This window comes from Somniosus microcephalus, chromosome 6 (assembly GCF_052327205.1).
Source record: "Somniosus microcephalus isolate GS21.2 chromosome 6, FLI_Smic_1.0, whole genome shotgun sequence".
Lineage (NCBI taxonomy): Eukaryota > Metazoa > Chordata > Chondrichthyes > Squaliformes > Somniosidae > Somniosus > Somniosus microcephalus.
Window position 1 is genome coordinate 199,094,525 of NC_140992.1, and position 16,450 is coordinate 199,110,974.

The following is a 16,450-nucleotide window of genomic DNA, read 5'->3' on the forward strand; positions in this document are numbered from 1 at the left end:
AGTCCTTTAGTGGCTCCGCCACAATATTATAGAGGCAGGATCTGCATGTGATGAGTCACCGGGCACAAGTGGGCTGCAGCCAGGCCAAGGGGAAAGCTAGTGCAGGTGATAGCTCCCTGGAGGACGAGGTCACACACATGTTGTGCTGCAAAGGACTCAGATGAGGACTTCGAAGGAGCGGCCTTCAGAAGAAGGGTAATGGGCATGCACACAAAGATGCTTGGTGCAATAGCTTGCCTGCCAGAGAGCCTCTTGTCACTGTCAAGGAGCATGGAGGAGTCTGGCTCCAACAATGCACGGGGTTTTGCATAGAGCTTGGAGCCCATGATATCCAGGATGGAAGTGATGGGCAACTCCATTAAAGCACTTGTGGACCCAACCATGATGCTGGGTGTGATGGGCAATGTTGCAGCTTCCATTGCAGCACAAATGGAAGCGATCCAACGTCTCAGTACTGTCGTGAAACACAGGCTTCTGTCATGCAGGCTCAGCTTGCTGCCACACATGCTCAGACTGCTGCCATTGCAGCTGGGTTTACAAGTGTGGAAAGGGGCTTGCAGGGTCTCACAGCACTCCAGCAATCTGTCCTTCAACAAATGGCTAGGAATGCGGAGGCGCTGCCCTGGGGGAGTGGCAGTGGTGCCGTGGAGTGCGAACCTGCTGTCCTCTCTCAGATGACAGCATTCGTACTTCTACCACTGCCACTCTACCAGTGCCCTTTCTGTTGCCTGTCAGCCAGCCAGTCCAGACCGCTGCTGTCCATGCCGAGGTGGTGCAGCCTACAGGTGGGCCTTCTAGGCCCAGAGCTGCTCAAGGTCATCCTTCAAGGCCATTTGCAGTGTCCCCTATGGAAAGTCAGCAGACTTCCACCAGCAATGCTGCAGCCACTGGGGTAGCACTGCGTAGGAGTACTAGAATAGGCAAAGGAACACAAAAGACAGACACTAAGGGAATGCACAAGGGTGATTAGTTGACTTTGTAGTGTAATATTGGATCATTTATAAATTATGTTTGGACTGTTTGTTTTGTGCAGCTTTCATTTCAGTATTGTACCTAAGAGGACGCTGTGATGTTCCGTGACAGAGGGCGGTAAGGTTGGGAAGTGTTGAGCGATTGGGATCTGGGCCGAGAAATTCAGTCGCGTTTGCGCCCACTTTTTGGCTAAAGAGTGGTTTGCGCCGGAAGTTTTTTAGTGGCCGAAATTCAGTTGGTCCATAAAATCGGCGTTAGCCAGTAGCGCTGCGCCGGCACCGATGACATCATCGGTGTGCGCAGCGCCCCGGTTACAATGCGAATCCATGCTGACTGCCAAATTCAGTTGCGGCCGCCTCGCCCGTAGCGGCCGCAAACAGCGTTTGAAAAATGGGGCCTTGCAGCTCCGAGAGGCCGGCACATAAAGGTGGAGGGGCGGCTGGCCGCTTTCCCGGCAGCCGATTGGCCGCTCCTTCCTCCCCGGACTCCCACACCACCCCCCCGCGGCATTGGTGTCTGACCCCCGCGAGCCCGGCACTTCTCCGTGGTGCCGGGCTCATTTGCCAGGGGAATCCAGCGGCGATCTCACGGCTGTAGGCAGCTCCTCCTTAAGAGAAGGAGGAGGCCTGCAGTACCCCAGCCTGCCGCACCGCATCGGGTGGCGCAGCGGCAGCTGGACGCCTGAAACTGACTTTCAGCGCCCCAAGCGAGGCGGCCAAACCCTGCAATAGCGCCCGCCTCCGTCTTGGGGCGCCGCAACTGAATTTCAGGCGGGCGCTACGGGAATCCGGGCGAGCGCTAAATTTCGGGCGCTAAAGACCTGGCGCGGCGATAGCGAATTTCTAGGCCCTGGTATTTCATTCAGGGGAACTGGAGTCTGATGATGCGCTCATAGACAGCTCGTCTGGAACGGGGATTCGCAGGCTGCCTCCTCCCTTCCTCCTCCTCCGCCTCTTCCTCTTCCTCCTCCTGAGGTGGTCGCTGAACCCATGGTGACAAGGGCTGCACCCTCATGATGGCCAAGTTGTGGAGGATGAAGCAGACCACCACGAATTGGGGCACCCACTCTGGGCAGTACTGGAGAGCGCGTCCCAAGTGGTCAAGGCAGCCATACCGTTGCTTGAGCACCCCGATGGTCTGCTGGAAAAGGTTCCTCGTGGCAGCATGGCTGTCATTATATGATTTCTGTCCACGAGTGGTGGGATTGCGGAGGGGAGTCATCAGCCAGGTGTAGAGCAGATAGCCCTTGTCTCCAAGCAGCCATCCTCAGGTTCAATGTGGTGGCTGGAAGATTGCTGGCACAGCGGACTGGTGCAGGATGAAGGCATCATGACTGCTGCCAGGATAGTGGACAGTCACCATCATGATGTGCTGGTCATGGTGGCACATCAACTGCACATTAAGAGAATGGTAGCACTTTTCGGTTACGGTACATCTCAGCATTGATATGCAGCACCCACAAAGCCATATGTGTGCAGTCGATGGCGCCCTGCACCATGGGGAAGCCTGATATCCTGGCAAAGCCACTTGCACGCTCCTCCTGACTCTCTCTGTTTAGAGAGAAGACAATGAGTGTCCCTTCTCCTGGAGTAAAGAGCCTTAGTGACCTCCCAGATGCAGCGAAGGACATCAAACTGCGAGATGTTAGCTATTTCGTCTGTTCCAGCCTGGAAGGATCCACTAGCGAAAAAATTCAAGGCCACGGTCACCTTGAGGGCCACTGGTAGCGCCCTCGTCGCCCTGCTCTGAAGCAGCAGGTCTTGTTCAAGATGTGGCAGAGTTGTGTGAACTTGGTGAAGCGAAGCCTCCGAATATTCTGCCCCTGGCTTAGGTGCAGGTAGGAGAAGTGCTCCCTGAAGACCTTTGGTGGGTAAGGCCTCCTGCTGAGAGCCCTCCTCCTCCTCCCTCTGTGAGCAGCTTGTCTTTGCTGCCTCTGCTCCATCTCCCTGTCATGCTGCAGCACGAGGGGGACTGCAACTAGAGCTCCCATGATTAGGAGCAAGTGCTGTAGCCGGAGGCCTTCCAGTAAGAGCCAACATCTTCCCAATGTACAGCCACACACCCTACAAACTTTAACAACTTTTGGAATGTCTTCCAGCAAGCCAGTATTGATATAAACTCTGCAAGAACCAGTACAAGAGAAAAAATCAACTTACCTGCAAGTTGGATGTATCCCTTAAAATCACACTGGTGGGGGGTCTGTCATGTAGCTGAACATACATTCAGCTGTGCGTATTTAGGAAAGGGCGTTCTTTAGTATGGCGATGTCCAAAATGGCAGGACTTGTGACAAATCAGCGTCACGATCTGCCTACTCTGAACACTGCCGGCGCACACATGTCCCGCCCGCGCTATCACCCTCGCCAGGATGCCGACCAAGCTGTGCCAGAAGTGGACGGAAGGGAGACGTCCACCATTTTTTCTCTGAAACCGGCCTTAGCAGTCGGCGTTAAGGTGCTGAATTTTGGGGCCCAAATGTCTTGACGCAATTGCACATTGAGTCATGACACACACAGGGCAGGCAAGCCTGGAATTAACATGGAGCTGCTTCTGTTTGTATGCATACTTGCATCATAATGCAAGTTGGTAGTAATGCTGCCAGAAGCAAGACATGTTCAGCTGAATGTTGATAATTTTCTCATAACTTTCACCTTCTATAGTTTAGTAAAACTGTGAGAAACAGAAAGTCACGGCCTTTTAAACACCCAGCAATGGTTTGAAAATATGTAACTGAAATAAAAGCAGCAAATGCTGTCAGTTCACAGCAGGTGCATGAGCATCTGAAAAGAGGAAATAATGCTTAACATTATGGGACCCTTCATGAGAACTAAAAAAGGGAGGACCTGACAAAAACAAAGATTGTTTTTAGATTTCCAACATTTACAGCTGTTTCTTTTTATCTCGACAGATGAACAATGCGAGAAATATTGTGAACAGCAGAAATGTAACGGTCAGTGATCTAATATTTAAATGTCATTAGGAATCTCTGCTAACTTTTACTTCCTTTACCTTATTGATTGGGTACAACAGAAAGATGAAAAGATGTGACAATTGTTGAGCAAAAAGAGAGAGAGAGGGAGAAAGTGATAAATCTTGCATCTTTCACAACATTATGATTTCCCAAAGCGCATCACAATGAAGTACTTGGGGCAAAATTGGGTCACGCCCCTCTATGGTGCTGCAGCACATCGCGCCGCGGTATTGCAGGCCTTCCTCCCCTTATTAAAGGGCAGGGGTCTGGCGCAGCACGACCAGGGCCCAGCTCGCCCACCAGGGATCGGAGTGCCGGCAAAAAAGCCCGGCACTCAAGTAAAGTGTCGGGCTCACGGAGCACAGCCGGCACCCCGCGGGAGAGCTTCACAGGAGGCTGGGGATGGCAGAGGGGGCAGGTGCAGGCAGGCGGCCAGCAACAAAAATGGCTGCCCGGCACCTTCCCTTTAATTTGCGCGGCCCCGGCCGCAGGTAGGCCCTCCTGATCTTGTCAGACATAGCGTCCGGCAGTAAGTCAGGGGGCGTTACCTGAAGATCACGGCCGGTGCGCAAGCGGGGTGCTGCGCAAGGCGATGATGTCATCGGCGGAGGCGCAGCGCCGCGGGGCATTAACAGTTATCGTCACCGCTAACCTCCCGCTGGATTTTGCAAGAGACGTCAGCGGCGCTGCGCCTGGGTGCTAGTTGCTTTGCGCCCTCTTAGGGCGCTAACGGGAGGTGCAAATCAACCGAATTTTTCCCTTAGTCACTGTTGAAACATGGCAGCCAATGTTTAACAGCAATGACCCATGATTAGCAATTAGCTGAATGATTAGAACATCTGTTTTAATGATGTTGGATGAAGGATAAATGTTAGGCAGGACAACTCCCCTGCTCATCCGCAATTAGAGCCACCGCATCTTTTAAGTCCATCCTGCTAGGGCGAACAGGACCTCAGTTTAACTTCTCATTTGAAAGATAGCAGCAGCACCATTCCCTCAGTACAGCACTGAATTTGTCAGTCGAATCTGCTTGCTTAATTCTTTGGAGTGAGGCTTGAACCTACAAACTTCCAATTCAGAGGTAAGATTGCTATGACTGAATAAAGGCTGACTTCTTGAACCAAATGAATCTGGCTTGAGATGGGGAGGAGCAGAAACTGACAAAGGCCGATAATAGTGAGACTATTATCAAGGGCAAGTATTGACAAGTGAGCGAGCTAATGTGTCATTGATAGAACCGGGATCGTGTTAATCGATGTGGATTATCAGGGATTGGAACTGGAGATTGGTACAACTAAGGACAGGGTTGCCAGGCAATGGAGTTCATTGTTGAGCGGAATCAGGGAAATAGGGATACAGGATAGAGTAAGTTTGAGAAAAGTAGCAAGAAAAGTAAGAATGCTGGGATTAGCATTGAGGCTACCACAGCTGCGGCAGCAACAGACCTGTGGAGGGTGAAAGAAGATGGCAAAGGCCAAGGAGGCTTTACAGCATGTGGGTCTTCTGGAACAGGATGTTTTACCTCAACATGGCTGAGGCGCAATGTATACGGAGGCTGTGCTTCAACTGGCCCACAGTCACTGACCCATGTCACTTCTTGCATCAGAAATTGGAGCCTAACACTACAGCACACACGGCACAGCCAAAGGTTACAGTGGTTCTAGCCACAGGCTCATTCCAGGCTGCAACAGGTGAACCCAGCAACATCAGTCAGTTTACTGTCCATAAAGCCATCATGCAGGCCCCCTCTGGCCCTTATGAATAATTTCCTTATTAATGCATAGATCTATGGGTTGCCCTTCTATTTTCTGTAAGGGGTGGGTTTTGGTTTGGGGTTTTTGCCTGGTCAGTCAGCCGTGTGTCTGAGCTGTTCCAGCCCCATGCGGTTCGAATCGCTTCCCCTTTGGTTCTGATCGCTGGACTTATTTCAGTAGCGATATAGACAAAACGAGACCAGTGGTTTGGTGCAAAGAAAACCAATGTTTTATTGAAATAAAGAATAAATTGCTATTCAGTGAAAATAATTATGAGTACAGCACACTTTTACTTAACGGGGAGGAGAAAAGACGGACACATCGAGGGAAAATTGACTAAAATGACAATTTAACAAAATTCCCCTTTAGTTCACACCCCTTATACCTATCTAGGTTGCCTTGTAATGGGCCAGAAAGTTTATGCTCACCAGTCTACGATGTTGAAACGCCTGCTCCGTGCCCTGCAGTCTGCCTTAGATTTTTCACCGTCCGAAGTAGAGATACCCCAGTAATTCAAAAGTAACTGCGGGTATTCCACTTCTTTGGGCGGGCTGTGACGATCCTCTTGGAGGCAGGGCACTGCAGGCAAGGCGGTAGAGAGAGAGAGAATGGCTTCCTGAGGGGCTACCTTTATACCCCATTGGGAGCCCTTATCTTCGCGCCCAAATCTGGACGTATCTGGGTTACACAAAAGGGACCGATCTGGCCCCATTGACCATAATGGGTTTGAATGCAGCTATAATGCATTTCCCATTCGTTTAACTGGTTTGTGAATGCAGCTGCCCCAGTTTGAAATGTCCCGCTGGTTTCTTGAGTGCTGGGTAAACAGTACTTGAGTGCTAGGGTAAACAATCCTTTGTCCTGTGGTTACCGCCCAACCGCAACTTGATTGACAGCAACCACTTAAGCCCTTGAGTCAACACTGCTGAGGGCTTGTGTAAACAGAGTCCTTTGTTCCATGTTGAAACTTCCTAACTGCAGTTGATTGACAGCTTCAAGTACTTAAGTACTCAGAAGCTGGGTTTTTTTCAATCCTTTCGTCATCCAGTGCTGGGAGATCCTTCTTTCATATTCATACAGGTTGTCTTTCTCTTTTGCCACAGGGCCGGCTACAGCCATCTTTGATGTCCTGGGTTTTTAAAGTACATTCCAACCAGGTTTTCTTTAATCAAATAATCTTCGGGGGCTGCCGAAATTTTGTGAACCTTACAGTCCACCCTTGGATACTAAAACTTGCTTGCAGTATCCTATTAAAGGTGAGCAAAAATTTCTGACCACCCCCAAACAACCTTCCCTTATACTTATCTATATCTATCTCTGATCCCTCGACACCTCCATCCCCCTTACTCGGAGAGAATCGCAGTGCACGGTAGGCATCTATCGATAGAAAAACATGATTACTTACAATAATTCAAGCACGGAGGGGGTCCAATACCCCTGCACCACTTGGAACATCATAGAGCTTTATCACGATACAGCATCTTTAATGAGATTAACACCAAGCCAAAACATATTTGTTAAAAATACAAACGGAAGAAAACGAGCTTCCCTTTTTTTTAAAAAAAACGAATCTGCCATCACTCATGATTAGTTACAATTTGGTCTTATTGACCTCCGAAAAGTCAAATTTACAGAATTTCCGAAACATCTTTTCCTTGGGGTGACAATTCATATCCTCGGGCACTGGAGGGAGGCCTCCCCATACGTGAAGCCGGTCTCACTAGAATACTGGGTTGAATTGGATCCCAGTCATCCTGGCCAGCTCCCCTTGTGGGCATCTGCCTCCCGCAGACCCCTCCCATCGTGGGCTAGGGGTGCTCCCTTCCCCGAGCATCCAAAGACACGATGGTCCTCCGCACCTTTCGAAACTCTGAAAAATAATTTTTTAAAAACATCTAACCAGGTTCCCTGGCTCGGGGGAATGTGATCGGGTCCCGCGACCTCGGCTCACATAGACAACACTCTGGAACGGTTCCATACTTAAAACTTATACTTTAATACTTAAAACTACCGATTGCAATATCAAATTAAAATTAACACACTCTAACTTACTTGTACACATTATTAAACTTAAACAAAGCTATATACAAGCGCCGCCCATCTCTGGGCGGCTAGCCTAATCTCTGTTAGGACTGTTGCAGGCTACTGCCTGCAGCGAAGCTGGACTGATCCCAACTTCTTGTCCCTCGCAGCTTATGGCTGCTGGTTGTGGACCTCTGTCTTTTGGCTTCTCCCTGACTTGGGAGTCCGCCCTTTTTAACTGGGAAGCTGGTGACCATACTTTCCTGGGCTGGGGTACCCAAAGAGACCTCCTAGGGAGTGTCGCTGGTGGGGCTACCCTGGCGAGCGGACCCTTAGCTCGGGTCACAGACCTTGCTGGCTGGGGACCTTCTCCCTCGGGTCCCTCCCTTCCCAAACTTGGGCTGGGGACGGGCAATCCCTCGCCACTGGCTGCCGGTGGCTGAGAGTCTGCCCCTTCAGGTTTAAAACCTGGTTCAGGCTCCTCCCCAGAGTCCCATAAGAGAGGGGGAATCGCTCGGGCCGAGTGCTGGGGAACTTCTCCTTTCACACACGCGACTGCGCCTGCGTGTGCAGTCTGTGTGAGTGTACCCGCTGCAGGCTGAGGATTTCTAACCTCAGGTTCAATCCCAGCTGCCCGTTTCCCTGCCTCCGGCTTAAACAATTTACATTGTTTAATATAGCTAGCAGCCTGCCAGTAACCCTGTTCTAAATTCTTTCTCCTTACCAGAGCGGCCTTAAAGGCGGAATCTTGGGCTTGGACCTGCTTTTGGTCCGGGGCCAAAGCTATCCCCTGTGTGCCTCCCTTGTCCCGGATTGCTGCTACCGGGCCTGCTCTACAGGGGTCCCAGAACTCTCCTTCCCTGTCCCCCTGCTTGGCTACCTCATCGATCTTTTGGTTACCCTCCCATGTGGTATGGAGGGATCCTAAACCTATGGCCAAAGGTTTTGACCTTTCCCCAGCCTGCTCGTTCCCTGTGGATCCCATTAAGCTAAATGGGACCTTGTTAGACCGGGTTGAATTGGTCAGGTCTTCCGAATGGACCACCGTGCTGGAAGCTCCAGTGTCCACCGAATATCTCCCCTGCACTGTCTTCCCCATCCTAACATAGGGCCTGATCCCCTCAACGTTTTCGCGGGGAGACAGGTCGACAGGCTGCGCTGGCTCTAGTCATTGTGGGGCGGCAGAGGGGGCCAAGGGAACTACAGCACCGGTGGTGGCAGCTATTTTTCCCTGGCTGGCCAGGAGGAGAGATTGTATCGACTCCATGATTGGCTCGATCGCAGCGGGAGGGATATCTGGCCCTGCCTTTTGGGCTGGGGCTGTTGGGTTCTTTGCTTTATTGTCCTTCCAAGGATTTCTACAATCCTTGCGCCAGTGGCCATCCTTCCCACACCCGTAACAGTTTAACTTAGTCTGGGAGGGACGGTTCCCCTCCTGGTGCCATTCTTTCTTATTCGGGCCCCCAGGTTTAACCTCATGGACTTTTCCCTTCGGTTGGTGCGCCTTGGTACCCCTCATGTTTCTAAATGCTACTGTGAGCCGGCGGATCACCGCTTCTTCGGTGGTCTGGGGGTTTCGGGGGTCAAACCAAGCCGTGGCCTGGGCTTGGATCTGGGGTAGGCTGTTTGTCATAAGACAACGGAGCCAGTGTGTCAATTGGGCTGGGTTCAGTGCTGCCCGCTCTGGCATTCCCGGGCATGCACTCCGGTAGACTGGCCACAGCCTGTCTGCGAACACCTGCGGGGACTCCTCTCGGAGCTGTACCGTTCTTTCTACCCGGGTGAACGGACTACCATCATTGAGTCCCATGGCCTCCAATATCTCGTTCCTCAAATCCTCGTATTCTTACTGCCCCCTTTTGCATTCGCCAGATAGGGTCTGAAGGAGATCACCTCCCAGGGAAAACAGCAGCATTTTAGCTTGCTCTGTGTCATCGCAGTCATTAACACAAGCTGCTTGTTCTATCTCCCTGAAATGCAGAGAGGGGTCTCCCTTTTTAGTGAGCTTGAGGATGTGGCTAACCATGGCCCTGAGCTGTTGGGTGTGATACGGCACCACAAACTGATTCTGGATGGCCCCTGGGTCATCGTCCTCAACGGGCGGACCGTACCTCCGTTGTCGGAGGGGGTACACTGGTCCTGGTCCCGGCCTATCTAACGGGGCCTGCTGTGCTTCCTCTACCACCTCATCCTCCACCCCCTTTTGCTGCCAGAGCTCTTGAAAGCTCGGAGCTATGGGTGGCGGTCGTGGGACCTCTGATTCCCTAACCAACTTTGTTCTGGTTGTTGCCTGTGGGACGGTTCTATTTGGGTTGCCAGTAAAGTCCGACTGGCGTATCTTCAGGCTGATAAGACATATCATCCCCTTTGCCCTCTTTAAAGCCATATTCAAGCTTTCTATCTCTTCCCTACATGGGGCCATGATCTGCTTCCTCGAACCCTTGGTCGCAGGTCAGCTTATATGCTGCCTTTACCTCCCTAACCTTTTCCTCCTGCTCTCTTACTTCTTGTCTGAGGCGGGCGTTCTCCTCCCGCACCCTCATCTCATTACTCTTGGCCTCTGTAACTAGGCACTTCAGGTACTCTAACTCGTGCCTCGTGTGGCTTTTGCCCTCACTAAACTGGTCCACCAGGCGCTCTATCTTGGCCTGGTATTATTCAATCTCCATTCCCTTATCCCAACTCTCTGCTTTAACTTCCCTAAGCTTGCAGGTACCTAACCACAAACAGATCAGTGGTGTGATAGAAAGAAAACCAATAACTGCTGCTCTCTCCAGACCCAGACCACCGTCTGCTACATCGCATACTGTCGCCGACGGTCCTGCCGCGGTCGCCATTTTGTAAGGGGGGTTTTGGTTTGGGGTTTTTGCCTGGTCAGTCAGTCATGTGTCCGAGCTGTTCCAGCCCCGTGCAATTCGAATCGCTTCCCCTTTGGTTCTGGCCGGACTTATTTCAGTAGCGATATAGACAAAACGAGACCAGTGGTTTTGTGCAAAGAAAACCAATGTTTTATTGAAATAAAGAATAAATTGCTATTCAGTGAAAATAATTATGAGTACAGCACACTTTTACTTAACGGGGAGGAGAAAAGATGGACACATCGAGGTAAAATTGACTAAAATGACAATTTAACAAAATTCCCCTTTAGTTCCCACCCCTTATACCTATCTAGGTTGCCTTGTAATGGGCCAGAAAGTTTATGCTCACCAGTCTACGATGTTGAAACACCTGCTCCATGCCCTGCGGTCTGCCTTGGATTTTTCACCACCCGAAGTAGAGATACCCCAGTAATTCAAAAGTAACTGCGGGTATTCCACTTCTTTGGGCGGGCTGTGATGATCCTCTTGGAGGCAGGGCACTGCAGGCGAGGCAGTAGAGAGAGAGAGAATGGCTTCCTGAGGGGCTACCTTTATACCCCATTGGGAGCCCTTATCTTCGCGCCCAAATCTGGACGTATCTGGGTTACACAAAATGGACCGATCTGGCCCCATTGACCGTAATGGGTTTGAATGCGGCTATAATGCATTTCCCATTCGTTTAACTGGTTTGTGAATGGAGCTGTCCCAGTTTGAAATGTCCTGCTGGTTTCTTGAGTGCTGGGTAAACAGTACTTGAGTGCTAGGGTAAACAATCCTTTGTCCTGTGGTTACCGCCCAACCGCAACTTGATTGACAGCAACCACTTAAGCCCTTGAGTCAACACTGCTGAGGGCTTGTGTAAACAGAGTCCTTTGTTCTGTGTTGAAACTTCCTAACTGCAGTTGATTGACAGCTTCAAGTACTTAAGTACTCAAAAGCTGGGGTTTTTTCAATCCTTTCGTCAGCCAGTGCTGGGAGATCCTTCTTTCATATTCATACAGGCTGTCTTTCTCTTTTACCACGGGGCCGGCTACAGCCATCTTTGATGTCCTGGGTTTTTAAAGTACATTCCAACCAGGTTTTCTTTAATCAAATAATCTTCGGGGGCTGCCGAAATTTTGTGAACCTTACATTTCTTATCCAAAAGCTTCTGTTGTCTCTGTAAATACTACAAGAATTTATTCATTAAGCAACTCATCCAGTTACTTTTCTGCCAAAATAATGTTTCCTAAGCTTCCTATTGTTTGTTGATACCAGTAACTTTAATCTGTGCCCCATAGCGTTCAAATCCTGTACCCTGTAAAAGTTTTGTGGGATCTAAATTCTGCATACATCTGAAAATCATTAAAAAAACTCTATCAAGTCCCCCCTCAACCTCCTCTTCTCTATAAAGTCTGAACCCTTCCACTCAGTATTCCGCCAGTCCCACAGCACTGAAACGGCCCTTATCAAAGTCACAAAAGATATCCTATATGACTGTGACTGTGGTACACTAACCCTCCTCATGCTTTTCCACCTGATCTGCAGCATTATACATGGTTGACCACAGCAACCTCCTCCAATGCCTCTCCTCTGTTGCCCAGCTGGATGTCATAGAGTCATAGAGTTATACAGCACAGAAAGAGACCCTTTGGCCCATCGTGTCCGCGCCGGCCATCAATCCCTGTCTATTCTAATCACATTTTCCAGCATTTGGTCCGTAGCCTTGTATGCTATGGCGTTTCAAGTGCTCATCTAAATGCTTCTTGAATGTTGTGAGGGTTCCTGCCTCTACCACCCTTTCAGGCAGTGAGTTCCAGATTCCAACCAACCTCTAGGTGAAAAAGTTTTTCCTCAAATCCCCTCTAAACCTCCTGTCCCTTACCTTGAAACTATGCCGCCTGGTTATTGACCCCTCTACTAAGGGGAAAAGTTCCTTTCTATCTACCCTATCTATGCCCCTCATAATTTTGTACACCTCAATCAGGCCCCCCCTCAGCCTTCTCTGCTCTAAGGAAAACAACCCCAGCCTATCTAGTCTTTCCTCATAGCTGAAGCGCTCCAGCCCAGGTAACATCCTGGTGAATCTCCTCTGCACCCTCTCCAATGCAATCACATCCTTCCTATAGTGTGGCGACCAGAACTGCACACAGTATTCCAGCTGTGGCCTAACTAGCATTTTGTACAGCTCCATCATACCCTCACTGCTCTTATATTCTATGCCTCGGCTAATGAAGGCAAGTATCCCATATGCCTTTTTAACCACCTTATCTACCTGTCCTGCTGCCTTCAGGGATCTGTGTACATGCACACCAAGGTCCCTCTGATCCTCTGTCCTTCCTAGGGTCCTACCATTCATTGTGTATTCCCTTGCCTTGTTAGTCCTCCCAAAATGCATCACCTCACACTTTTCAGGGTTAAATTCCATTTGCCACTGTTCTGCCCATCTAACCGACCTATGTAGCCTGAGGCTTCCCTCCTCGCTATTTACCACTCCACCAATTTTCGTGTCATCTGCGAACTTACTGATCTCGGCTCCTACATTCATATCTAAATCATTAATGTACACTACAAACAGCAAAGGACCCAGCACCGATCCCTGCGGTACACCACTGGACACAGGCTTCCAGTCACAAAAACAACCTTCGACCATCACCCTCTGCCTCCTGCCACTAAGCCAATTTTGGTTCCAATGTGCCAAATTGTCCTGGATCCCATGGGCTCTTACCTTCTCCCGTGTGGAACTTTGTCAAAAGCCTTACTGAAATCTATGTAGATACATCAACTGCACTACCCTCATCCATACACCTAGTCACCCCTCGAAAAATTCAATCAAATTGGTTAGACATGATCTCCCCCTGACAAAGCCATGCTGACTATCCTTGATTAATCCTTGCCTCTCCAAGTGGGGACTAATTCTGTCCCTCAGAATTTTTTCTAATCATTTCCCTACCACTGATGTTAGGCTCACTGGCCTGTAATTCCGTGGTTTATCCATACTACGCTTCTTGAATAATGGTACTACGTTAGCTGTCCTCCAGTCCTCTGGCACCTCCCCTGTGGCCAGAGAGGTTCTGAAAATTTGTGCCAGAGCCCCTGCAATCTCTTCCCTTGCCTCACACAGCAGCCTGGAATATGTCTCATCAAGGCCTGGGGATTTATCCACTTTAAGCCCGCTAAAACCGCTAGTAACTCCTCCCTCTCAATACTAATTTGTTCAAGTATATCACAATCCCCCTGCCTGATTTCTATACCTACATCGTCCTTCTCCACAGTGAACACAGATGCAAAATATTCATTTAAAATCTCACCTACATCTTCCGGCTCTACACACAAGTTGCCACTTTGCTCCCTAATGGGCCCTACTCTTTCCCTGGTTATCCTCTTGCCCTTAAATCCTTGGGATTTTCCTTTATTTTGCCCGCCAGTATTTTTTTATGTCCCCTCTTCGCTCTCCTTATTTATTTTTTAAATAACCCCCTGCACTTTCTATACTCCTCTAGTGCTCTAGGTGGGACTGCCCTCACCTGGCTCCATTTCTATCCATCCAGTCGTAGCCACAGTATCTCCTGCAATGGCTTCTCTTACCTCTCCCGCACCATTACCTCTGGCGTCTCTCAAGGATCTATCCTTGGTCCCTCCTATTTATCATCGACATACTGCCCGTCGGTGACATCTGAAAACATAAGGCCAGATTCCACATGTACGCAGATGACACCCAGCTGTAGGTCACCACCACCCCTCTTGAACCCTCCACTGCCTTTCATTTGTCACATTGCTTGTCCGACATCCACTATTGGATGAGCAGAAATTTCTTCCAATTAAAAATTGGGACAACTGAAGCCATTGTTGTTGGTTCTCACCACAAACTCTGTTCTCTAGCCATTGAGTCCCATCCCCCTCCTTAGTCACTGTCTGAGGTTGAACCAAATTGTTCGCAACCTCTGCACCCTATTTGACTCCGAGATGATCACTAAGACTTCCTACTTCCATCTCTGTAAAATCACCCATCTTACACCCCTTCCTCAGCCTATCTGTTGCTCAAACCCTCATCCGTGGATATGTTACCTCCAGACTCAACTAATCCAATGCACTCCTAGCCAGCCTCCCACCTGGCACACTCCGTAAACTTTACCTCATTCAAAACTCTGCTGCCCATATCTTAACTCGCAATAAGTCCATCACCCCGTGCTTGCTGACCTACATTGGCTCCAAGTCTGGCAACGCCTTGTTTTTAAAATGATCATCTTTGTGTTCAAATCTCTCCATGTCCCTCCCTATCTCTGTAACCTCCTCCAGCACTACAACTCTTCAAGATCTCTGCAATCCTCCAATTCTGGCCTCTTTCACAGCCCTGATTTCATTCGCTCCACCATTGGCAGCTGTGCCTTCAGCTGCCTCGGCCCTAAGCTCTGGAACTCTCTCCCTAAACTTCTCTGCCTCTACCTCTCTTTCCTCCTTTACGACGCTCCTTAAAACCTACCTCTTTGACCAAGCTTTTGGTCATCTGCCCTAATTACTTATGTGGCTCAGTGTCAAGTTTTTGTCTTACAACACTCCTGTGAAGCGCATTGGGAGTGCAGTGAGGAGCGAGGCCCGACCAGAGCGGACCTGTGTGAGGTACGAGGCGGCTGTTAAAAGGAGGAGCGAGGCGAGGCCCGACCACAGCGGCTGACCTGGGAGTGCAGTGAGGAGCGAGACCCGACCACAGCAGACCTGCGTGAGGTACGAGGCGGCAGTTAAAAGGAGGAGCGAGGCGAGGCCCGACCACAGCGGCTGACCTGGGAGTGCAGTGAGGAGCGAGACCCGACCAGAGTGGACCTGCGTGAGATACGAGGCGGCAGTTAAAAGGAGGAGCGAGGCGAGGCCTGACCACAGCGGCTGACCTGGGAGTGCAGTGAGGAGCGAGGCCCGACCAGAGCGGACCTGCGTGAGGTGCGAGGCGGCAGTTAAAAGGAGGAGCGAGGCGAGGCCCGACCACAGCGGCTGACCTGGGAGTGCAGTGAGGAGCGAGAAGAGGCCCGACCAGAGTGGACCTGCGTGAGGTACGAGGCGAGGCGACAGTTAAAAGGAGGAGCGAGGCGAGGCCTGACCAATTCAGCAGCAGGGGAGAGAGGTAAAAAGTAATCCAAGTGTGACATCATCAGGAAGCAGGTAAGTGATTGGTTGGTGAGTATTTCTTTCTCCTTTTCATTACAAGCTTAAATTCTGTGGTTTATATTTTCTTGGGTCTCTGTGGTGTAGTGGGGACAGTTGGTAAATAAGCACCCTAGAGTATATCTTTAACTGGTGGTATTGAATTAATTTAAATTAATTAAAGGGGTAAGTCATGCCAGGAGAGCCCAGCCCCGTGTTATGCACCTCCTGCTCTATGTGGGAATTCAGCGACGCTGCCAGTGTCCCTGATGACCACGTGTGCCAGAAATGCATCCAGCTGCAGCTACTAACAGGCCATATTGAGGCACTGGAGCTGCGGATGGATGGGTTGTGGAGCATTCATGATGCTGAGAGGGTCGTGGATTACACGTTTGATGAGTTGGTCACGCCGCAGGGTAGGGCTGCACAGGCAGAAGGGAAATGGGTGACCACCAGGCGGAGCAATAGAAGCAGGCAGGTAGTGCAGGGGACCCCTGTGGCCATCCCACTTTCAAACAGGTATACCAATTTGGATACTGTTGAGTGGGATGACTCACCAAGGGAAGGCAGCAGCAGCCAACTTCCTGGCACCAGGGGTGCTTCTGCTGCTCAGGAAGGGAGGAAAACGAGTGGGAGAGCAATAGTGGTAGGGGATTCTATCGTAAGGGGAACAGATAGGCGTTTCTGTGGCCGTAGACGTGACTCCAGGATGGTTTGTTGCCTCCCTGGTGCCAGGGTCAAGGATGTCACTGAAAAGCT

General features: G+C 50.3%; 1 protein-coding gene across 1 annotated transcript in view; it reads left to right on the top strand.

The window, feature by feature from the left end:
* Window positions 1–16,450, top strand: part of LOC147116328 (adhesion G protein-coupled receptor G2-like) — a 162,579-nt gene that overhangs the window by 34,915 nt on the left and 111,214 nt on the right. Inside the window, exon 4 of the mRNA XM_085991184.1 lies at window positions 3,880–3,921. The gene's annotated coding sequence lies outside the window, so the exon portion shown is untranslated. The remainder of the gene's footprint in view (window positions 1–3,879; window positions 3,922–16,450) is intronic.